Raw genomic sequence first — 26,109 nt, 5'->3', positions numbered from 1 at the left:
CTCCTACCCACTTAAGCCCCCATGTTGCATCACCACTTCCTTATATCAGGGAGATCATATGATAGTTGTCTTTCTCTGCTTGACTTATTTCGCTAAGCATGATACGCTCTAGTTCCATCCATGTTGTCGCAAATGGCAAGATTTCATTTCTTTTGATGGCTGCATAGTATTCCATTGTGTATATATACCACATCTTCTTGATCCATTCATCTGTTGATGGACATCTAGGTTCTTTCCATAGTTTGGCTATTGTGGACATTGCTGCTATAAACATTCGGGTGCACGTGCCCCTTTGGATCACTACGTTTGTATCTTTAGGGTAAATATCCATCAAAATCCTTGAGGAGAACACAGGCAGCAACCTCTTCGACCTCAGCCGCAGCAGCATCTTCCTAGGAACAACGCCAAAGGCAAGGGAAGCAAGGGCAAAAATGAACTATTGGGATTTCATCAAGATCAAAAGCTTTTGCACAGCAAAGGAAACAGTTAACAAAATCAAAAGACAACTGACAGAATGGGAGAAGATATTTGCAAACGACATATCAGATAAAGGACTAGTGTCCAGAATCTATAAAGAACTTAGCAAACTCAACACCCAAAGAACAAATAATCCAATCAAGAAATGGGCATAGGACATGAACAGACATTTCTGCAAAGAAGACATCCAGATGGCCAACAGACACATGAAAAAGTGCTCCATATCACTCGGCATCAGGGAAATACAAATCAAAACCACAATGAGATATCACCTCACACCAGTCAGAATGGCTAAAATCAACAAGTCAGGAAATGACAGATGCTGGCGAGGATGCGGAGAAAGGGGAACCCTCCTACACTGTTGGTGGGAATGCAAGCTGGTGCAGCCACTCTGGAAAACAGCATGGAGGTTCCTCAAAATGTTGAAAATAGAACTGCCCTATGACCCACCAATTGCTACAGCACTTTAATAGACATAGAAGTGGCCTTCTGAGTGTGCCTGCTATCTTCTGGTCAGGAGATGTCAATACTTAACAGGCCCAGGGTTTAAAAAAAAGTCTTAACCTTACCACATGTCATTACAGTTAGTTAATTGCTGTGACTTCTGTCACAGATTGTGATCATCATTGATATATTCTGTTTAGAATATAAAGAAATGTCTAATGAAATATATTTTTATGAATAGTCATGAGAAAAAAATAGTCCAAATCCAGAAGACCATCATTTTCTGAAGTTGCACTTAGAAAACCTAGCTGTGGAAGTGATTTTCTCAGGCTCCCTTCTGGCCAATTCATGGAACAACAGTAATCAATCACAATTGTTTTATAGAATTGAGTTGCTCGTACCATGTCACAACAAACTGATTAAATTCTCCCAGAAGAAATCATCAACTTTATTGGGACTAATGGTATCTAAGATCTTAAGCTTAAAAATTGTTTTCATTCACCCTTCAAGGAAAAGTCTTGCTTTTGAAAACTTAGCAAACCTGACTTAATATTTCCAGAATAGACCTCATCCACATTGTGCACTACTACACCATTATTTGTATTTTAGTATGTCAAAGCATATTGTATTCTTAGTATAATAGTGACAATTAATCTGCCTTTCAAAATATTTTACTAGTTAACCCATCTTGCTACAGAGAGTGCCAAGTTGTTGTTTCTCTTCTCTCACACACTTCTTCTCCTCTTATTTTAATATATTTTATATGACAGTCTACCCTGATCTTTGTTCTTTATCATGTGACTTGAAAAATCACATATATGGTTTTAAAACATGATCACAAGCATGATTATTTTTAATGCTTCATAATATTCAATAAACGTTATTTAACAATAATTTCTCAGTATGCTGATAACCTCTAGGCAGAATTGGGTCAGACTTTATTAGCTGGTATATGATAAAGAGATAATGGAGCTCTCTGTACTTGGGCTCAACCAACAGAATACTTGTTTTGTTTTGTTTTCTCCTTCCTTCTTTCCTTTATCCCTTACATTCCTTTCCTCCCTTCTTCTTTGTCCTCCCCTTATTATCCCCTTGTTCTCTTCTTTCTCACTCTACTTTATTGTGGATATTGATAAATGGTCTAAATAGTTCCTATTCTATACACATCCTTGATCATGATAGATGCTGCAAAGGCCACCTGAGTCCTAGAATCTAAACTAGTTTGTGAAAATTATTCATTATGCATTTTTAAATGCATGTTATTCCCTCCTTAACATTGACATTTCAATTTTCTTAGTTCTTAGGGAAAATAAAGCTCAAGTATGGAGCCCCCACACCCCTGATACTCTAAAAAATGGCTAGCAGTTTACTCTCAAATGAAAATGATCAACTCAATATTTAAAACAACAAAGCACTTGAGCAGCAAGATAAAAGGATTGTGATGGTTGATTTTATGTGTTTACTTGACGGGGACACAAGGTACCAGGATTAAAAATTATTTCTGGGTGTGTCTGGAGGCATGAGGTTAACACTTGAGTTAGTGGACTGAGTAAAGCAAATTGCCCTTCTCAATGCAGGTGAGTATCACCCTACCCATTTAAGACCTGAATAAAACAAAAAGATGGTGGAAGGAACAATTTAGTCCCCTTGCCTGACTAATTGAGCTGGGACACTGGTCTTCTGCCTTCAAATGGAACTTACACCATTGGTCTTCCAATACTCAGAACAGAGCATCAGCTTTCTTGCTTCTCTAGCTTGCAGAACAGGAGATCATGGGAATTCCCAGCCTCCATAATCATTGAGCTAATTCCCTATAATATAGTACAATAATATGATATCATAATTCTTTATAATAGATTACAGACACGTTTATTATATATTTGTTCTATTTTTCTGAAGAATCTAGTATATAGATTGTCTTTGTTTTTAGGAAAAGTGTATCAGACAGTTCTTCTACTGGAGGAGTAGAGACAGAGGACAGAAAGATCAATCAAGACCATCAAAATAAAGTATCTATCATGTAATAAAGACCTACAACTATGGCTATAGGTCAGGAAAGAATATACAATTTTCAAGAGAGATATATAAATTATATGCAAATAAAATTATAGAGGGCAAGTGGACATGTGTAAGAAGTCACTACAAGAGAAAAATTTTAAAAAGCAGATAGTGGGGAGAACTATAAAAATGCAATGTGTAAGTCCTAAGATCAAGCTCTATGTCAGACTCCATACTCAGCAGGGAGTCATCTGGAGATTCTCTCTCTCCCTCTTCCTATGCTCCTCCACTGCTCGTTTGCTCGCTCTCTCTCTCTCAAATAAATAAATAAATATTAAGGAATAATGACATCTACCATTGAGTAGCTAGAGAAGGCAGAAAAACTATAGTGGCAAATTAACTTCTCAAGCAGAGGTAAGACATATATATATATATATATATATCCAACCATGAAACAAAACAAGATTAATTTCACCAAGCAATAGATTCCAAACATACAAGTACAACCTTCAATTGTATATACAATAGTAAAAAAAGATGTTAGACAAAGATCCTTTATGTCCTATTTATAGACAAGTATAATTAAAATACAAAAGACATTAAATAATAGTCACAGACATAGTCATAGTAATTGTAAGGATAGTAAATAATATGTACATTTTGAGTTAGAGCATAAAGTACTTTCACTACATTTTATAATATCTTGCAAGGTACGACTAGTGGATTTGGGTGTTTTCCCCATTGTTTTACAAATATTTAAGAAAAACTCAAAAAGATAAAGTGATTTTTCTTGGGTTACACAGCCATTATGATCTCAGGGCTTATGGTTCCACCTACTTTATGTTTGAGTCACAAACATTAAAAAGTAAACACATACTGGTAAATTCCTAAATGGCCCCCTTGGTTTTAATGTAATCCTTTGTATCAGTTTTTAAGTGTAACACAATCATTAAAATGTACATCCTTTGATTACATTTGGCTATGTTAATAAGATCTTCTGGAAAGAATTCATGAGTATATTTTGATATAATCTTTTTGGAAAGATCTTTATTTTCCATTTTAAAGTTCTATTTTTTCCCCTTGTTGACACTATACAAGTATCTATGTTTATTCTAAATCTTCATTTAATAAGTAATAAATTATCCATGTCTCATCAAATCCATACTCTAAAATAGTTGGTGTGGGTCTGTATTTGTGTGTTTGTAATTGGTTTACTTAATATATGCCTTTCCAGCATTCTTTTGCTAAATTACTTGTTGCCTAAACTTTGTCATCAAGTGGTATTTATAACATGTTCAAATGCTTAATGCCATAAGGTGTGCTAATTCAATTTTACAAAGACAAATGTTTTCTAAAGGATAGTTCCAACAATTTTGTATATGAACATCCACAAACATACCAAAAATGCACGTGTATGTGCTATTATTATTTGTTCTATTTTTAGCACCAGTTTTTACTTACAAATTTGAAAGGAGGCTGGCTACCAATATTGTCATAACTGAGAAATGTTGATGATGCACCTACCTATAAGAAAATGAAATCCAGGCGTTGGAGCCTATGACATGTAAGGTATAAGCTTGAGCTGAAGAAGTGTCTCCCTGAATTTGGAATGAGTTCATTCTTACTGGATAATCAACCAACTATGGTTTTCTGTATGGAAGATATTGCTGGACAAGATATTTTAGGAAGTGTGTATTTTGGGTCCCAAATAGTAGAAGTAAGGGTAAAAAGGATGAATGACCCATTATAGTTAAAAATGTCTTTATTGCACACTATTTCTCCTTTGAATACTCAATATATATGGTTCATAATTGGCTTGCTTTGTACCGAGAGCAGTAGTATTAGGGTAAAACAAATGGAGGGATGCCTGGTTGGCTCAGTCGGTTAAGCTCTATCTTCAGCACAGGTCATGATCTTGGGGTTCTGCTCAGCAGGGAGCCTGCTTCTCCCTCTGCCTGCCACTCCCTCTGATAAAATAAAATCTTTAAAAAGAACCCTATACAAATGGAAGGGGAGGGATTACTGCTGTCTATCATTATACATAAAACTCAATATATGTTTTCTGTTGTATACATTGTACTTTTGTTTAAAGCTTTTTATTTTTAATACTACTAATTAGACATAGGGAAATACAGAGTTTTTCATCCCAGATCATGCTGGGGTTTCTTTGTTTAATTTCTATACTTAATAACCTCTAGAAAAATACTGTAGTTTCAGCATTTTTGCAGCTTGAGATCAGTATTCATGTTAAAATTTATAATCAGTTGCTAATTTTACTTATAATGCCATCTCTGTTATCTTTCCTTCTAGAAATATTTACTTACCTCTTCTTTTACTTCTTTTACTTACTAGCATTTATATCCTATTTCAATTAGCCAGGTAATTGCTTTATATTTATTTATTCATTCACTTCTCACAATAACCCTCTGACATAGGTATATTTTTATGTATGTTAGATTATGCTATAACAAATTAATCACCAAATCTCAGATTATTGATACAAAAAAGGTTTTTTTTTCTGTCTTATGGTCCATATCTAAAGTGAATCCAAAGTGAATTCCAGGCTGGAGATGTGTAGAAAGAGTTCTGCTCTTCACAGTCAACTCAAATCCAAGACTGTCATAGCTCCTACTGTCCATTCATTGCAGCCGAAGTGACATGTTACTTGGGCCTGCATCTTTTTGGTAAAAGCTATTCTCATAGACCCCATAAATGAGGGATAGGGAAAAGAGGGCCCCATATGGATGTGGTTTGGTAAACACCACTCTATTTGATTCTAATTAATTCCATGATTCATAACCATTCCTCTCTTGGGGGCTATGCATATTTATTACCACTTTTCTTGCTTGAAGTAAAAAGAAACAAAGGATTAATTTAGCCAGGATTGTAGTCTTTTGACAGTACAATGAACACAGGTCTCTGTGTGGATTCAGTTTTCCAATTTTTCCAGTTTCAATCATTCCAGAAGACTATAATGAAAGACTAATATAAGTGAATCTTTACCTTCATTCTCTTTATCAATTGACCTTTTTTTAAACAAAAGCATTAAAACCAGATCCTTAATCTGATCTGTACCATAGTGTTATTTAAATTTGTTATTATTTAAACGTTATTCTACTTCAACCCCGAATGCTTAGGTTCTCTAATCAATTAGAATCTCAGCACTGCAAATCTCCACATTTCTGGAACCTATACTTTATCTTTTTATCATGCTGGCTAAGTAGCCCATTTCTTCCTCCTTCCCTCCCTTCCTTTCTTCCTTCCTCCCTTCCTTCTTCCCTTCTTCTTTCTCTCTTTCTTTCTTTCTCTCCCTCTTTCATTCTAATTCCAGTATAATTAGCATACAGCATATGGTAGTTCAGGTGTATCAGATAGTCACTCAACAATTCTATACATTACTCAGTGCTTATCATGGTAAGTGTACCCTTCATCCCCTTCACCTACTTTTTCCATTCCACCACTCACCTTCCCTCTTGGAACCATTAGTTTATCCTCTACAGCTAAGTCTTTTGTTTGTCTTTTTTTTTTTTCCCCCTCTTTTCACTTGTTTTATTTCTTAAATTCCACATCTGAGTGAATAGGGTATTTATCTTTCTCTGACTGACTTATTTCACTTAGCATAATAGATTCTGATCCATGCTCATTTCTTTCTTATAACACCTGACAAACACAGGCAGTTAGAACTAGTACATACTAGGGGTGCCTGGATCGCTCAGTCAGGTAAGCGGCCGACTCTTGGTTTCAGCTCAGATCAAGATCTCTGGTTCTGGGACTGAGCCCTGCATCAGTTTCCATTCTCAGAGGGCAGTCTTCTTGAAAGTCTCCCTCCCTTTTCCTCTGTCCCTCCCCCCAATTTTACACACACACTCTCTCTAAAATAAATAAATAAATCTTTAAAACAAGAAATAACACAAACTAATAACACTTTGTTTCCCACCTCCTCTCCTATAGCAACAAGTTCTTTAGTCACAAAAGCTCCCTTTCCTATAGTTTCAAATGATAGTTTAACCAAATCATAAATGCATAACAATGATTACCTTCCTTTGAACCTCTGATACTAGTTTCTTTGCTATCTACTCCCAGCTGCTAAGGTGATAAATAACATAGTCTATATTTTTGTCCAGAAACTACTTTCCTTGCAGTATCAACTTTGGTAGTACATAGTAACATAGATGGGGTGTCAACTGTTGTTACTATCCCAAACACATATCCTTGGGTGGAACCCCTCTTTGACCACTCCTGAAACTCTTGTGACCTCTTCGGTTTCTTCATCAATCCTATTTCTCCTCTTACTCTACATCCTTTTGTATACATACATACGTGATTTTTTTTAAAGTGAGCACTATGATTTTTGTCAGAATAGCTATTACTCTCATGATTCACTTCCCCTTCCAATTTACCCCAACCCCCTTCTCTCTAACTCCCCATGTCCTCTATGCTTTCTGTTATGCTCCACAAATAAGTGATACCATATGATAATTGACTCTCTCTGCTTGACTTATTTCACTCAGCATAATCTTTTCCAGTCCCGTCCATGTTGCTACAAAAGTTGGGTATTCGTCCTTTCTGATGGAGGCACAATACTCCATAGTGTATATGGACTACATCTTCCTTATCCATTCGTCCATTGAAGGGCATCTTGGTTCTTTCCACAGTTTGGCAACTGTGGCCATTGCTGCTATAAACATTGGGGTACAGATGGCCCTTCTTTTCACGACATCTGTATCTTTGGGGTAAATACCCAGGAGTGCAATGGCAGAGTCATAGGGAAGTTCTATTTTTAATTTCTTGAGGAAAAACAATCTGAGGGGTTTGAAGTGGCGGGGGAGTGGGAGGTCGGGGTACCAGGTGGTGGGTATTATAGAGGGCACGGATTGCATGGAGCACTGGGTGTGGTGAAAAAATAATGATACTGTTATGCTGAAAATAAATAAATGGAAAAAAAAAGAATAGCTATTACTATCAACCCATTTTATAGATGAAAATCTAAGGCACAGTGTTATTAAATTAGTAGCCAAAAGTTACACAGACAATAAAGAGTGACTCTTCACAGAAGCTAGTCATTATAGTAACACTATTAATTAATTTAATTTTCACAACTCTGGGCTTAGGTGTTTTTTATGTTAAATGTAGTTATTTTACAGATAATGACTCTCAGTTCCAGCTAAGCATCAAAAACAGAATTTAAACCATAAAACTCCTCGAAGAAAACATAGACAGTAACTTCTTTGACATTGGCTGTAGAAATACATATATATTTAGATATCTCTCCTCAGGCAAAGGAAACGAAAGCAAGAATAAACTACTGGGACTATATAAAAATAAAACGCTTTTGTACAGTGAAGAAAACCATCAAGTAAACAAAAAAGCAACCTACTGAATGAGAAATGATATTTGCAAATGATGTATACAATAAGGAATAAATACCCAAAATGTACAATGAACTTATACAACTCAAAACCAAAAACACAAATAATCTGATTAAAATTGTGCTAAGGGCCCGAATAGACATTTTTCCAAAGAAGACACACAGATAGCTGATAGGCACATGAAAAATTGCTAAACATTACTAATCATCAGGAATATGCAAATTAAAACCACAATGAGATGTCACCCTACACCTGTCAGAATGGTTGGAATCATAAACATAAGAAACGAGAAGAGTTGGCAAGGGTGTGAAGAAAAAGGAAACCTCATACACCGTTGGTGGGAATGCAAATTGGTGCAGCAACTATGGAAAACAGTATGGAGTTTCCTCAAGAAATGAAAAAAAGATTATCATATGATTCAGTAAACTTACCAGTGGATATTTACCTAGAGAAAACAAAAATACTAATTTGAAAAGATACGTGCACTCCTATGCTTAGTGCAGAATTATTTACAATAGTCAGGATATGGAAGCAAACCAAGACTCCATCCACAGATGAATGGATAAAGAAGGAGCAATAAGCAACACACACACACAGGAATATTATTCAGCCACAAAAAAGAATGAAATCTTGACATTTGCAACAATATAAAGGACATAGAGACTATAATGCTAAGTGAAATAAGTCAATCAGAGAAAGACAAATATATGATTTCACTCATGTGGAATTTAAGAAAGAAAGCAAATTAATAAACAAAGGATAAAAAGACAAAAATTAGACTGATATATCGAGAGGGAAGCTGGGTAGAGGCATGGCAAGATACATAAAAGGGATTAAGAGTATACGTAAGGTGATGAGTACTGAGAAATGTATGGAATTGTTGAATCATTGTATTGTACATATGAAACTAATCTAAGAGTGTATGTTAATTATACTTTAATAATCATAATAAACACTGATAGTACCTTGCTTCTTTTCACTATAGAATAAACCTTAAATTTCAGTTAATGCAAGTGTATAGTCACCCTCAACTGAGGTGGGGAAGGCTATTGTTGGAACAGGTTTCATGAAAAAAGTATCAGTTTAGGACATGAAATGTGTATAAGACATCAAAATGGAGCTCTCAAGTCAGCGTTTTGATATTTAGTCATTATGATACGGATTTTATTGAGATCTATGTAAACAAAATTACACCACCAAGAAAATGAGCACTGAGAAGGAATGAATGGTGAAGTAGGAAGAAAACCAAGAGATTGGCATCCTGGAAGACAAGGGGAGTAAGTGTAACAAAGAGGATGGCTTAACTAACTTTTTCAAATACCGCTAGTAGGTCAAGTAATATATAGTATGTAATTTTATAATATCGTAATATATGAGATACACTGTATCCTAGATATGTATATATTCAGAATTTAAGCTTGAATTTATAAAGTGCCTGTGATAGAAGTTTTGGTAAACCCAGGCATTCTAAAGCTTGATGAAGTGGGCAGCAGAGAGAATTAGATAAAAGGACGTGGAGGTGGGGAGTGTAAATGAGTATTTTGAGGTGGGATTTTGATGCCAAAAAAGGAACAAAGAAAGGATGTGGTAGCTGCTAGGTGAAAGCAGATCACCTTTTTAAGGTGTCTAAGGTGATTAATATGTCACCTTTTTAAGAAGGGTGACATATATAAAAGATGGCAGCTTCATCCTGATGGTAATAGTTCTTTTAACAAAGCAATGATGATGTGAACAAAGTAGTGATTAGGAAGGAACTGAGGGGTAGGTGTTAGGACCCAGAATCCTATACCACAGTGAGGATACTGCCTTTAGATAGAAGCTTGGACATTTCATCAACAGTAAAAGAGAAAGAGCAGAATGAGTCTGTAATACTGAAAGCCAGTATGTTTGGTAGCCAGCATCAGTGGATGTTCCCTCCTGATAATTTTTTACTTCTCAAGAAAATAGAAATTAATACTATTAGCTGAAATTAAGGTAAGGAAGGAATTTAGTGAGTGAATGGGAATTTATGAATGAGGTTATGATATGAAATAAGTAACTCATTTTATTTTTAATTCTTATGTATGTGTTTAGATCATGAACAGTATATCTACTAATTTTATATCCTCAGCATATCCAAATATCTAGGACATGTCAAACTAATGTAATAATAATAGCAACATGAAAATAACAATAGGTTACATTTCTTAGGTACTTATTTTTTGCTAGGCACGGGTCTGAGTGCTACCTGTGAATAAACTAATTCAATCTTCACCCAAAAATCTGAGTTAAGGAACATAACATCCCATTGTACAGATGAAGAAATCAAGATGTTAAGAATGATCTCTTACCTAAAATTACACATTTAAAGAAAGAAACTGGTAAGAGAAAAAAAAAAGAAAAAAGAAACTGTCTTGAATACGAACACATTTCATTAGGACTCTGGGAAGAATGAGAAATTTCAGAAGTCAATGTTGAAATATCAGGCACCTTGGTAAGTTGGGATGTGATATTTTGCAACAAGATTTAAGGATGCCAATGCCACTCATATCACCCTATAAGTGGCCGCATAACTAAGCTCCTCTTAAGGATATTTCTGTATCTGTAAACAAGCACCAGGGTCAGTGTGGTCAGATGTCCCTCATAAAACAAACTTTTCAAATGTTGCCTGAAACCACCCAACAAAGAAAAACTAGGTGTGTTCTTGGAGCTTAGGTTGTGCATCTTAGTGCCTTTGATACCTCCAGCAACTTGCAAACAGTAGGAACTTGTTGTTGATACTGATTATAAGGATGATGATGTTGTGGTTTTTAAAATTCACACCTCTATGTGCAGATAGCAATCACCCCGAAAGACTGATTGTTAATGTTCAAACTGCCTTTTGTGCAAAGCTGACAAATTTTCGACCAAATTGCTGTTGGCTATGTTTTCAGAAAGGTAGATCTTAATAATGACATTTAATTTTTCTTTTTTGAGCAAATGAATGAGTTTCAAGACTGTTTCTACAAAGACAGAGCACTATATAAATTCCACATGAAAGCAAGCCCTAATTTAAAAAATAATACCCTAATGATGCCTAATTACTTCCTTGAGAATAAGCAGCAACCTAATTAGTCACCTTTATCTTCATATGCACCTGGAATTGCTATTGTGAATAAAGCATACAAAGCACAGTCCGTTTTAAAAACAATACTCTGCAGTGGAGGAAACTGAGAAGGTTGGGTTAGGTAGGCAAGGTAATTTATGACAAATCATTACATTTTTAATGGTATTTGATCCATTTTTTAGGGAATTGATAAAATAATTAACAGAGTTGGGAAAACTTTCCATTACAAGTTATATAGAATTATTTAAGAGCTAAACATAAAGCATTTCCTATAAAGTTAGATAAAATGCAGTTTAAGGAGACAGTGTGTCTGTCTATGTCAGACGCTTCTTTGCCATAGCAAATGGCAACTATTAACTCCAAACTTTGAGATTTTATCCAGAAAGAACTTGGAAATCTTTTCTCAGTTAGATAATGTCTTCTCAGAAATGGGCTGTGGACAGGATAGATTAACCAAGCTGACAACCCCTCAAATGAGTTTCTGGAGGTGAGCCTTTGCAGACAGAAAGGAAAATAAAAGTTTCCATATCTTTACCACTGCCACAGTGAATGGCTCAGAAATCAGTTTGTACCATCTTCTATAAAATTCAAAGTGAGAAAGGTAAGGCATATTCTCTCTTTGGTCACTGCAGAAGAGTTAGTCTTCACCTTTATTATTAAAACTGTAAATCTTTAGGGATATTCAAAGGGGTCATTCTACCCAAGTGGAAACAATTGTACTTCCCAGTAAATTATAAATAAATTACCATGGGATGTAGAAGCAATCTTTCTGATTCCTATTGGACATTTCTGAGCAGTTACTTTTTATACTATTGGGTTTTTCTCAATAGTTGCTTTCAGAGATATGTAGTTACCAATTGCCTTTTAACAGATTACCGCAAATTTAGCAATTTAAAAACAACATGCATTTATTAACAACCAGTGGCTGTGCATCAGGAGTTTGAGAATTGCTTAGCTGGTTCCTGTCCTTAGAGTCTCATAGGCTGTAGTCAAAGTGATCTAAGGTTGGGTTCTCATCTGTAGGCTCCACTAGGAAAGGATCTGCTTAAAAGCAACTTCTGGTTGTTGGGTAGAACTCATTGCCTTGTAGTTGCAAGACTGATAGCATTATTTTTTGCTGATTGGAAGCAGAAGAGTACCCTCAGCCCTTAGAGGATGTCCAGAATTTCTAGAGACCACCCATAGTTAATTCCTTGCCATGTGGAATTCCCCAGCCTGACCACAAACTTCATTAAGGCCACACGGAGAGTCTCTAGACAAGTGAGTAGAAAGACACAATCTTATATAAAATAGAATGATCAAGGGAGTGACCTTCCATCACCCTAGCTATATTTACTTAGCAACATGTCCCTGGTCCTCACTCACTTAAGGGAAGGGGGATAAACGTGGCCATGAAGACCAGATAGCAAGGATCTTGGGAGGGCGCCCTAGAAACGGTCCTGTCTTGTCAATTATTTATCATGGGGTCACTTTTCTTCCCCTCTGTTCTAGCAAATGAATTTTTGTAAAATTTTAACTACCACTAAGGAACTGTTGAGACTTTTATTTATTCTTTAACCAGCCTGCATACTTAAATATTCAGCTTTCTGGAATGACTCAAGCTCTATTGTCTTCCAGTCTCCTGCCTTTTTCACCAGGACAAAGAGCACATTATCAATTCAAAAGAAAAACAACAACAACAAAAATAAAATAAATAAGTAAATAAATAAAACAGATCATAGCTCTTGGCAGGCTCTTAACAGCCCTGAATAGTCAAGACAAGTAAGAGTTCAAGAGGCCCTGTCATAGGCATAGCACTTAGACTTGAGCCCGTCTCTTAATGATGATGATGATCACACTGTTCTTTTTTCCTTATTTTCCTTTTAGTGTAACCTCTGCTAACCACAATTCAATTCTTTAGACTGCTGAATCTCCCCTTCCCTTTAGTAACTGGAGGGAGAAAAACTTCTTTAAGTTGATCCTTGGACTGGATCAGCTATTCAAGGAAAAGCTTTAGCATAAAGAATTTGCCCAAACGTCTGGATCCCTACCCCCTTTTATTTTCAACTAGTAAACTTAGCTTTAAAAAAATTTTGATGTTCACATTTTTAGGCCTGCCACTGCACCCAGTATCTAGGGATGGCCTGCTAAAAAGAAAAAAAAAAAAAATTCTCTCCAAACAAATGACTGGAAAACTATTTGGTAAACGATAGCTTTAAACACATACAAAATACTATTATTTTCTGATTATTAAGAAAATTATTTTGACATCTAGGATAAAACATATCAGCATATTATCCCAATTTCTATGATGATCACTTATAGCAAGAATTGCTTACTGGTCTATTCTTAGATATATGTCTTCAGGCCATATTCTATGCCTCTAAGCAGCACCACACTTCATTCCGGGGGGGAAAAAAAAAATCATCCAGTCTTCTCTGAGAAAAAGGTTCCTCTCTCTCTTTATTCACAGCATATGTTTTTGGCTCTTCAACAGTTGGATACTGACTTCATACTCACTGCTGTAGACATTCTCCTCCTCCCCTTCCAACTTGTGCATGTTCTCTAAGCACGTATTGGCTACACTTGAAGCATCCATTTTCTGATTTTAAAAGCTGATTTTAGTCCATCGTATCATTTCTTCTCACTCTGACCTTCTAATATAATAGCTAGGTGAATTTCCTCTAGTGATTATATAATTCTCACCTTGAATTTCATCTTAATTTAGAGACTCTCTATTTAACACCAATACCCTTAAATAATTGTAAGCAGAGTCTTTTCAAAGACTAGTCTTTCCGTATATAATAATATATTTTAAAAATATTATTACTTTAGCTTATAGGTGAAATAGCTCCAACTCTATATGCAGAACACATACAATTATCACATCCACAGTTCACTATAAAATCAAGTTCATCAGCTCCTTTGGCAGTAATTTTATTTCCCTTTGGTATATGACACATGAACCTATGTGCCAACTTAAAGTCAATAAGCTGAAAACACACAGTTTGGTATCCTTTTCTTTATTGTTCTCCTAATAATACTGACCTTATCAAGTGGACCAGCTTCTCTGGACCTTATGAACTCTCCACCAAAGAACTTCATTGGCACTCTGCAACTTATCTTCCGTCCTTACACTTGGGTCATGTTTCCAGGACTTTTATGTCCTATATTTTGGGTGACATTGGTTCCTGGCTCCAAATTTTGCTGAGATTTACTTTTAGTAATTAGTAATTCATCCATTGAAAATGCATAAGTTAGGGTGGGGTAATGGGTGAAATAGGTGACGGGGATTAAGGAGTGCACTTGCTTTGACAACCACTGGGTTATGTATGGAACTGTTAAATCACGATCTTATACCCCAAAAGCTAATATAACACTGTATATTAACTATATTGCAATTAAAGTAAAATTTTAAAAATGTACAAATTGTGTGAAAACTTTGCTGAAGCTGCCATGTTGCATAACTCCATGGCACATATATATTATTGGAATTAGTCCCTATAGAGTTATACAATGTGGCGGTCCTTCCTGAGCAGTATCTAGAATATAACTAAGTATTAAATGGAGGCTTGAGTACATTTTTTTTTTCTGCATATAGCCTGGCTCAACTAACTAGCCCATCTTTTCCAATTGTTAGTCATCCCTTCAGCTGGACTAGTAAGGTGAAATTTGATTTAATATTTCTATCCATAGATTTTTAAAAATATATTAATTAATATATGAAGTGATCTAGTTATAAATTATTACATGAAATTAAGAGCATTGAGGGTTAATTACTTGTAGAATCTGGATGCATACATGGTGGCAGAGAAGATTAAAGTCTATGCCTTCTTTCATGTTTTCTTAGTCTCAAAAATACATGGGAGGCTAAATCTAAAATTGCTGGACTCCATTAACCTTATTTCTGAAATGAATAGCTCTTCAAAAAGAGAAAAAAATGTTGGCTACTATGTGAATCTTGGGTAGTATCTGGTCTCCCTGGAAATAGATTTGGGTCCTGTTATGATCTAATTGGCCACAGATCTATGCAGAATTTTATCTTGTGTAAAGAAAAGAAAAGAAAACAGAAAAGAAAAGAAGAAAGGGAAAGAAAAGGAGGAAGGGGAAGAAAGAAATAGAAAAGACATGCTCAGTCCTGAAAAGATACCTTAAAACGTCTGAGGTCCTATCAATGTAGGCAAGAATTATAATAATAATCTATGCTGGTATAATTTTACATTTCATTTATCAGCCTTTCTATCTAGGTTTATAATCTCCAGTAAATCAAGTGGGCATCAGTACGTCTTCTATTGAACTGTGAGTACTGTCTAAAAATCATAATGGTGATACATTTTAGCATGCTTTGATAAATAATTATTAAAATGTGATTTCCTGATTTCTAGAACAATGTTTCTCTAATTAATTTTGTTCCAGATTAAAAATAAGAAAAGCATAGTCAGTTCAAGAATGTGACCAGGAGGGACGCCTGGGTGGCTCAGTTGGTTAAGCAGCTGCCTTCGGCTCAGGTCGTGATCCCAGTGTCCTGGGATCGAGTCCCACATCTGGCTCGTTGCTCTGCAGGGAGCCTGCTTCTCCCTCTGCCTCTGCTGCCACTCTGTCTGCCTGTGCTCGCTTGCTCGTGCTCTCTCCCTCTCTTTCTCTGGCAAATAAATAAATAAAATCTTGCTTTTTGAGTCAAGGTACATTTTCCTCTCACTTTCAGTTTCTATGAGTAAGAATGTATCCCTAAATTGATTTTAGGCCAGTCTCTTCACCCTTTTCTTATGTGGCCAAGGAAGAGATAAATTGACTTCTCAAACTAGCAAATTTGGAAAACCATAACTTAGAAATCAAAGCTGACCTCCATCCTGCTCATTGCTCTTAGGTATTAGCTGCTCTCCAGCTGCACATTTTCTGCTTAGGCTACAAAGTTATGCAAGGGCCTCACAACAGTGCCCTAGGGGTTCAAAGTAAGGGAGAGTAGAAAAAATGAGGCTAGGCATCCTGTCATCTTCTGGACTTTAAAGTGAGTATTTTTAGTATTTTATAATTAAATTTGTTACTTGTAGATCTTTGATAGATATGTACCCTGCAAGTAATTCCTTGTTAAGAGGTATTTTTTAATAATAAAATAATGCTGAATTTCATCAAGTGATTTTCTGCATCTAATGATCATCCTTCTTCTTTTCATTTTTCAAAGTATGTTATGTTAAACTGCATGCATACATTTTTTTTAATTGTACTTATTTTAAAACCTACATCATGTACTCAGAGTACTCCCAAATGTGTCATATTTTGTTTTCTGATATTGAATTGTTAATTTTCATTATTTTAGAATTTTCCAATTTATATTTGTAAGATTGTTTCTTTTTTTCCTTCTACATTTGATTGTTGTTTAGAATTGTGTATTCCTTTGACAGTACATTGTAAGTCACTCACAAATTTAAATCTGGATCAAAATTTATCCTGTGTAAAATTATAAATTAGTGATTTTATTACTTGAATGGATCTCAAATGCTTCATGGCTCCTGTTTCTTTTTGAAACAACATTATAAATGTAAATTGTTCTCATGATTGTATCCTTGTGTTCTAAACTATTAACATTTACTCATATATATTGTTACTCATATTCTTCTTTTATTTCTCCTCTTGTTCATTTCTTGATTTGGGTGCTTAGCTCATTCACATTAATTTTTCTATTATAAATGGAACATTTAAAGCTATATATATTTCCTTTTTATTTCTTCTTTAGCTTTGTCTTAAGTATTTGATAAGTTTTTCTTATTATTCTTTTCTTTTTTTTTTTTTTACGATTTTATTTATTTATTTATTTATATGATAGATCACAAGCAGACAGAGAGGCAGGCTCCCCACTGAGCAGCCCAATGCGGGGCTCGATCCCAGAACCCTGGGATCATGACCCGAGCTGAAGGCAGAGGCTTTAACCCACTGAGCCACCCAGGTGCCCCTTAATATTCATTTCTAAATATGCTATATTTCCCATTAAGATTTATTCTTAGAGATAAGATATATATTAAGTTTATATATATATATAATTTATATATTTATTATAAATTTGTCTTACTGTGTCATAACAGTGAATGAGACCTTTTCATCAATATGTAAGCATTCTTTTTCTCTGATTTTAATTTATGTCTTTGTATTTATTTCTTCTCTTGATATTGCTATACCCTTTCATTTCAGTTTATATTTGCCTAACATTTTTTTCATAAATTTACTTTCAAATTTTTTGTCTAATTATATTAAATAGATTTTACCTATAAATATCTTAAAAATTGGATTATTTTTTATCAAGGCTGAAAAGGTTTGACTCTGGAAAGATTTGCCATTTTCACCATTGTGACATCTGATAATATATTTAGACTAATTTTTACCTTTATGTCTCTCAGAGTTTGTTTTTTGTGTGGTCACTATCATTCTTCTTTTTGATAATTTTTCAAAAATTCTTTTAGTAAAGTTTTTTTTTTTTAAGATTTTATTTATTCATTTAACAGACAGAGATCACAAGCAGGCAGAGAGGCAGACAGAGAGAGGAGGAAGCAGGATCTCCACTGAGCCGAGAGCCCAAGGTGGGGCTTGATCCCAGAACCCTGGGATCATGACCCAAGCTGAAGACAAAGGCTTTAACCCACTGAGCCACCAGCCACCCCTTAGTAAAGTTTTAATTGTAGAACATTCGAAGATTTTTAAGTTTTGAAAAATATAGTTTTTTCATTCTCATTCTTTAAACAGAATTCACTTAGCATATATTTTTTGATAAGTGATAATTTTATCATAGTATTTTGAAGATCTTATTCTACTGTCAATGGCTTTTTTAAGTTTTCTTATAAATTCATCTGCCAGCATAATTCTTTGGTATAATTGATTATGTGTTGGATACTTCTAGGAATTTCTCTTTATCATTATTGCTCTGCAATGTCATAGGCTATGATTCGAATTTATTGTGATATCTGAGGATCCATGTCTTTCATCACCCTGTCCTTATATCTAAAAGTTATATTTTTTTCATTTTTGGGTAGTCCCTTTTTCCTCTAGTTACCTTTTTATAGTTTTGCCATCATCATTCATAATTTTAAGCCTATTAAAATATTAGTTTATATCTTCTATTTAATATTTACTAATTATGTGAGTTTTGAGGATCTGATTCTCCCAATTCTCCCATTTGTTCATTCTGTGGCAAATGTGGTATGAAATTTTTCCAACTTCATTTGAATACTATGGTTATAAATTTTCTGAGATGTTTTTCTTCACTTTGTCTGTTCTCTATCCATAGCCCAGCTTGAAAAAGTCAAGTAACCCTCTATTCCCCTCAAGGACATTTCATTCCTTTGACTTTGTAGAGAGAATACCAGATCAGATCTTCCATCTTGCTTGTTACTTAGGTTTCATATCCTGTTACTTTCACCCATTTTAATGAAAGATCTAAGTTAGCAGATATCCCCAGAGGTCTCTGAGGACACCAGTGATTGTCTTGTTCCTGAATTCTTCAGTTTAATCCCCCTACCCCAACGATGTTCTTTATTTTTTCCCCACATCAACTATGCATTTAGTTTTTTTTTTTAAGATTTTATTTTTTTATTTGACAGACAGAGATCACAAGTAGGCAGAGGCAGACAGAGAGAGAAAGGGGGGAAGCAGGCTCCCTACTGAGCAGAGAGCCTGATGCACAGCTTGATCCCAGGACCCTGGGATCAGGACCTGAGCCTAAGGTAGAGGCTTTAACCCACTGAGCCACCCAGGTACCCCTTTAGTTTTTATTTTATATTTTTATTCATAATATTATGTATCCTATACCTGGAGAGTTCACTTGGACAATAATTTGCTAAGTTATTAGAAAGGAATTACCCAATAATGTTTAATATTAAAATAGATGAAGACCTTTTTTCTCTAGTAATCTCATATGTAGAGTATCTAGATCAATTTTGTGTAGGACTTAGGGTAATTAAGAAAATATATAAAGAAAAAAAAGAAAACCTGGATGAATAACCACAATTTCAGGTTTAATGATATGGAATTGCCCTTTCTGAGTTCCTAAAGAGTTGAGTTTTAACATTTTCATATATTTCATATATATATATATATATATATATAGGATGTATTTAATTTAAATACAATATATATAGGATGTATTTAATTTAAATACATCCTATATATATATATATATATATATATATATATATATGCAATAGAATTAAATCATTTGGGTTAAGAGAGGGCTAAAATAATTAGGCAATTACTCATTTCAATATATTAAAAATTACACAAATATATTAATGTGATCTAATGACAACACATGTTTTTTTTAGCCTGTTTCATTTTTTTCCTGGTGCCTCTCCTTCCAGCACTCATACCATAGGAAACCAATATTGAACACTTAGTCATACTTCCATATTTTTCTCTGTGCTCACAGAATGTACACAGATGTATATATACAAACATATGTGTGCATGTATATATACATAATTTTCTGCATTTTATCATTTAATACTCATAAATTACTATACATCTATGAAAGTCACCAAGATAGATTCAATTCTTTATTGTGGCAGCCTAATCCACCATAGCCTTAAAATAACACATTGTGTTCAATTATTGTATTAATCATGGCACTCCTTGATAGGATATTGTATTCCAGCATAATTTTGTTTAAGACAACCACCATTATATACTGATTTAAGAGAGATTAGCATAAATCCGTTTTTGGATAGCCCTAAATAGTTATCAAAACTATTTGTCTCAAGGTCTGAGTTTTTGAAGATAAAATTCCCATTACTTATTGCCATTTAAAAATTTGGCTACACATGGAAAAAAACCTGTATTCATCAACAGATAAATTGTAGAAAAGTTATGATACACATGCACACACACAGAGAGGAATATTCAGACATTAAAAAGGAAACCCCACCATTTGTGACAACATGGATGGGTCTTGAGGGCATTATGTTAAGTGACAGAAGTCAGACAGAGAAAGCTAAATATCATATGATCTCACCATATGTGGAATCCAAAACAAATACAAATAACAAAAACCCACATAGAAAAAATGATTAGCTTTGTGGTTCTAAGAGGCAAGGGGTGGGGAATAGTGATTTGGATGACTATGCAAACTTCCAGTTATAAGATAAATAAATACAAAGAAGGTGATGTACAACATTATGACTACAGTTAATTTTAACACTGTTATATGGTATATTGAAAGTTGTCAAGAGAGTAGAACCTAAGACTTCTTATCACAAGGAAAAAAGAAACTTTTTTCTTTTTCTTTTTCTTTCTTTTTTGTATCTACATGAGATGATGGATATTAACTAAACTTATTTTGATAATAACTTCACAATATGAGTTAAATCATTATGCTGTACATCTTAGACTTACACAGTTCTGTAAGTCATTTATATTTCAATAAGCCTGGAAAAAGTAAAAGTTAAAAAAAAATAAATAAATGTGTGGCTCAAGATTGTGTCTTCTATAGCTTCTGAAGCAAGAAGAGACAACTTACTCTTCGTTTTTCTAATGAAAGATTACATAGATTTATGACTTCTTGATATTGCTACTTAGGGAATTTTCAATATCAGAGAGTTCCAAAATTGTTTGAACAAATAAATCTTTTTATTTTTTAATCAGACTATGTTCTTTGGGGTATAATCTTTGTAAGTTTGAAATGTGGTTTAATCTCTGTGACAATCTACTAATTGGTATACAATATAAAAATTGGTGGTCTGTGTGTGATTAAAAAAATCTGTTAGCTTTATTGAAGCACAATTGATGTGCAATTAATTACACAAGTTTATAATATATAATAATATCAAAATTTTGACATATGTATGCACTTGTAAAACATCACCATAATCAAAATAATGAATGAATTTTTTACATCTCCAAATTTTCTCATAATCCCAATGTAATTCCTCTATCTTTTCTTTTTGACACACTGTCTCTCCTCTCACCCAGGCAACTGCTGATTTACTTTGGATCAGTATAGATTAATATATATAATTATGGATTGCAAAAATAAATATTAAAATATATACTTTTTGTCAAGATTCTTTAACTTATAATGAATTTGAGGTTCATTTATGTTGTTGCATTCATCAGCAGTTCATTCCTTTTTATAGCTGAGTAATATGCCATTGTGTGAATATATCACAATGTACTTATTACTTTTACTTTTTCATTGTTATTTGGATTGTTCCCAGGTTGGTGATATTGCAAATAAAATAACTATAAATGTTTGTATATGTGTCTTGATACGAATAAGTTTTCATTTGTCTTGCATGAATACCTAGAAAGGGATTGGCAAGGCCATATGGCTAGACATTCCCACTGGCAATTTGTGAGAACTTAAAAGTTTTACCATATCCTCACCAGTACTCAGTATGGTCAATGTTTTTATTTTGGCCATTCTAATAGTTTTGTGTACCAACACAATGGTTTTGATTTGCATTTCTCTAATGATTAATGATGTTGAGTCTTTTTATGTCTTCACATGAAAAATAAAATATCTTTGGTGAAGCGTCTAAAGAACTTTGGTCCACTTTTTTATTAGGTTGTTTGTTTTCTTAATATTGAGCTGTAAGAGTACTATACATATTCTAAGTTTAAATCTGTAATCAGATATGTAATTTGCAGATATTTCCTCTCTGTCAAGGTTTGTCTTTTCCTATCTTAGCAGTCTTGACTAATTTTGATGAGATCAAATTAATGGATATTTGTTTTTTATGGAGTTGGCTTTGGGTATATGGATATCTAAAAAAAATTGCATTACGAAAGTCAAAAAAGTTCTCTCCTAAGTTTTCTTGTAGAAGTTTTACAGTTTTATGAAACACATTTAAGCTTAAGATCAATTTTGAATTAATATTTTTATGTGGAGCAAGGCATGGATAGTGCATTTTGTGCACATAGAAAACCAATTGTTCTAGCAAATATGTTGAAATAAGTTCGTTTCTTCACTGAATTGCCTTTGCATCTTTGCTAAAAATCAATTGAATATATACAAGTGGGACTTTATCCAGTCTCTCTATTCCATTGATCCTTTTTCTATCTTGACATGAATATGATACAGGCATGATTACTGCAGCTGTATAATAAGTCTTAATGCTAGCTGTAAAAGTTTTTCAACTTTGTTCTTCTTTTTCCAAAGTTGATTTTACTATTCTAGGTACTCTGCATTTATATATGAACTTTAAAATCATCTTGTCAATTTCTAACAAAGCAAAACCTGTAGAGATTTTGATAGGGATCACATAGAATTTATAGATCAATTTAGGGAGAATTGTCATCTTAGCAATATTGAACCTTCTAATCCATAAAAACCGTATAACTTTCCACTTATTCAGGGCTTCTTAAATGTTTCTCAGTGATGATTTGAGCATACAAGCCTTGCAAATCTTTAGTCAAATTTATCCCTAGTATTTAATATTTTTGATGATCCTGAATTTTAATTTCAATTTCTTTATTTTATTGTTTGTGAAGAGAAATACAGTTGATATTTTAATAATGAACTAGCATCCTGCAAATGTGCTGAAATACCTTATTAGTTCTGGATTTTGTTTTTGTTTTTTGTTGTGGGGGGTATTTATTTGTTTATTTTTGTATTCAACAGGTTTTTTTACTTAGATGCTTCCTAATCCTAGATGGTTTGGCTTCTCCAGACTCCCTTTGATACCTGCTGAGCTCAGGAAGATCACTAACTAGCTTTTGCCTTTCTTTTCCCTCTCTGTGTTGTTTCTGGAATATTTTTCCACTTAGTAAGTTGTGGCAAGAGTAAGCTTTCTTGTTTTATTTCTCCCAGAAAATACTGCTCTTTTTGCCTAATAACCAGTCATCTTGAGAATTGTTGTGTCATATATTTTGTCAATTTCTTAGTTCTTAGTTGTTTGAAGAGGAATGATAAATCGATACCTGTTATTCCAATTTGGCCAGAAGCAGAGGTAGGTATAGTATGTTTTAATCTATATACATGTTCACCTTTGGTCCTCAATCTTCAAAAATAAAAGAAGATTCACATACCATAGCACTCACTCTTTTAAAGTCTATACTTGAATGGAATTTAGTATATTCACATCATTGTGCAACAATATCTAATTCCAGGACATTTTCATCATATGAAAAAGAAACTCTGGCAACCACTGTCTCTTTGGAATTTTTACACTGGATACTTCATATACATGCAATCATGAAATATGTGGCTTTCCTATCTGATTTCTGTCAGTAAGCATAATATTTCAACTTGCACCAATGCTATGGGACAAATCAGTAATATATATATATATTTTTAAAGTATTTGCTCTTTTTTTTTTTAAGATTTTATTTATTTATTTGACAGACAGAGATCACAAGTAGACAGAGAGGCAGGCTGAAAGAGAGAGAGGAAGAAGCAGGAACCCTGCCCAGCAGAGAGTCCGATGTGGGGCTCGATCCCAGGACCCTGGGATCATGACCTGAGCCGAAGGCAGCGGCTTAACCCACTGAGCCACCCAGGTGCCCCAAATCAGTAATATATTGTTATGGTTAATAAATATTGTATTATATGGATATACCACATTTTACTTAGCCTTCAATCAACTGATGGTTTTTTGGGTTATTTGTACTTTTTGATTATTATAAATAATGCTATTATTAATATTCATGTACATAGTTTTTATAGACATATATTTTCAATGATTTTGAATAGACACCTAGAAATACAATTGCCAGATCACATGTTTAATTTGGGAGAAACTGTATAACTATTTCCAGAGTGACTTTTTGTTCCTTCTGTACTTTAACCTGGAAACTTCTTCTACTCAGTAAACTGGCTAAATTCTGTAGCACCCGTAAACATAAGGTTTATATGACTATATACAGATGACACCCCTGAGTGAGTAGATATGGTGAATGAAAAATAGCAGCACTAAATAAATTTCAAACTCTTGTAAAAATAAAAATGATAACCTTCTTTCATTACATAGCTGACAAACTCTAGGGTCACAGTGCTTTCCCTCAGTACTCATGTGAAACAAAACAATGTGAATACCTAGGCTGATGAATTTAGTCTATAATAATATTCTCTAGAGACAAAGAAACTAATAAAAGTCTTCCTGGTAACAACTTCTTTGTGAAGTACATGAAAGCTTATCTGGGCAGAATTAAAAGTGGACCTCAAGTTAAAAGAGTACATTTTAATATTCTTGCAATAAACAGATAAGTAAGAAAGTGAATAAATAAATAAATAAATGATAACTATGTGAGGTGATATGTTGATTAGCTTTACTATGGTATTCATTTCAGGTGCTACATGTATCGAGGTATCACATTGTTTCTTTGACAACACACAGACTAAAATTGCAACAATACAGAGATCAATGTGGCCCCTACTCAAGGATGACATGCAAATATGTAAAAGATTACATATTTTTAAAAAAGAACAAAATATCATGTTGTAAATCTTAAATTTACACAATTTATTTTTATTTGTCAATTATACCTCAGAAAATCTGGACAAAAAAGATGAAACTAAAACCTCTTGTTGCAAGAAATCCAGACTTTGAAAATGCCTAGGTTAGCTTTTAAAAAGGAAATGGTATTGGCTTAATTATGATTGAAAAAATTAGTGATTACAGTTAGTTGAAAAACATTTAGTAAAGTAAAGGAATCATGCATCTTTTTTTCTGACAATGAATAAGGAAGGTAAGAAAAAGAGTGCTGAAGAGTGATTGTAAAACATAGATGACTTCCCTAATCAGTCCATCCATAGTGCTCTATATTGATCAGTCCAAGTGTTGAAAGTCTTCTCTTGGAGTTAATCTAAGCATAAACTATGTATTAGATTTTGTTTATACTTCAGTTGAATATCTGGAAGGACACATTCAGAAGAAAAATATTTCTGTTGTCCTACAAGAGGGGAATAAATCCATGTTATATTGTTGAAATAGAATGTGTGAAGTCAGTGAATTCAGAGGAAGAAATCATAAGGATTTGTTCAAAGAAATTGAAAAAATAAGGATGAGAAATTTTCAGAGTTTTAACGAATGAGGTGATCTAAGAATCTAGTAAGAATTTATTCAAGCAAAGTTGGGGCACCTGGGTGGCTCAGTGGGTTGGGCTGCTGCCTTCAGCTCCGGTCATGATCTCAGGGTCCTGGGATCGAGCCCCGCATCGGGCTCTCTGCTCCGCAGGGAGCCTGATTCCCTCTCTCTCTCTCTCTCTCTCTCTCTCTCTTTGCCTGCCTCTCTGCCTACTTGTGATCTCTGTCTGTCAAATAAATAAATAAAATCTTAAAAAAAGAAAAGAATTTATTCAAGCAGAGTTAAAATCTCAGTAAAAGCTGAAACTGCACTTGTCCATTCCCTCTTGGCTCAGGAGTACCCATCCCCACTTTATGGTAAAGCATTATAATAAAACAACCCATGTGCAATGTTAAAAAAAATGTATTAATTACAGGGGCACTGGATCAGTTTGGATAACTCCACATTTAGGGAGAATTGGGGGAAGAAATTGGGAGGGGGTTGTGATATAGAAAATAAATAATGCCTTGAGGAAAATAAATTAAATGTTTATGTAAAAGTTTAACATCCTTTTACAATGTTAAAGGGAATTTTTGTGTATGGTGTTTATCTACTTACTCCAGTCTGAATCTATGTAAGTATAAATCATGTGATTGTGTGTCCACATTATAATCACTTGTTGGTATTTCATCACCTTCTGAAGGCATCTTTGAATTTGGAAAAGATGGAAGCTCATGTCAACAGTACATACTATTTTGCATTGAAAATCTCC

At 34.1% G+C, this 26,109-nt stretch overlaps 1 non-coding gene across 1 annotated transcript; it reads left to right on the top strand.

The window, feature by feature from the left end:
* Window positions 1-24,646: 24,646 nt before the first annotated feature.
* LOC132003041 (U6 spliceosomal RNA) lies at window positions 24,647-24,749 on the top strand. The gene has a single exon (XR_009400117.1). It is a non-coding gene; the product is annotated as a U6 spliceosomal RNA (small nuclear RNA).
* Window positions 24,750-26,109: the final 1,360 nt, after the last annotated feature.

This window comes from Mustela nigripes, chromosome 15, assembly GCF_022355385.1.
Source record: "Mustela nigripes isolate SB6536 chromosome 15, MUSNIG.SB6536, whole genome shotgun sequence".
Taxonomy (NCBI): domain Eukaryota; kingdom Metazoa; phylum Chordata; class Mammalia; order Carnivora; family Mustelidae; genus Mustela; species Mustela nigripes.
Note: the sequence above shows the minus strand (reverse complement) of the source record. Positions and strands in the feature narration are given on the sequence as shown.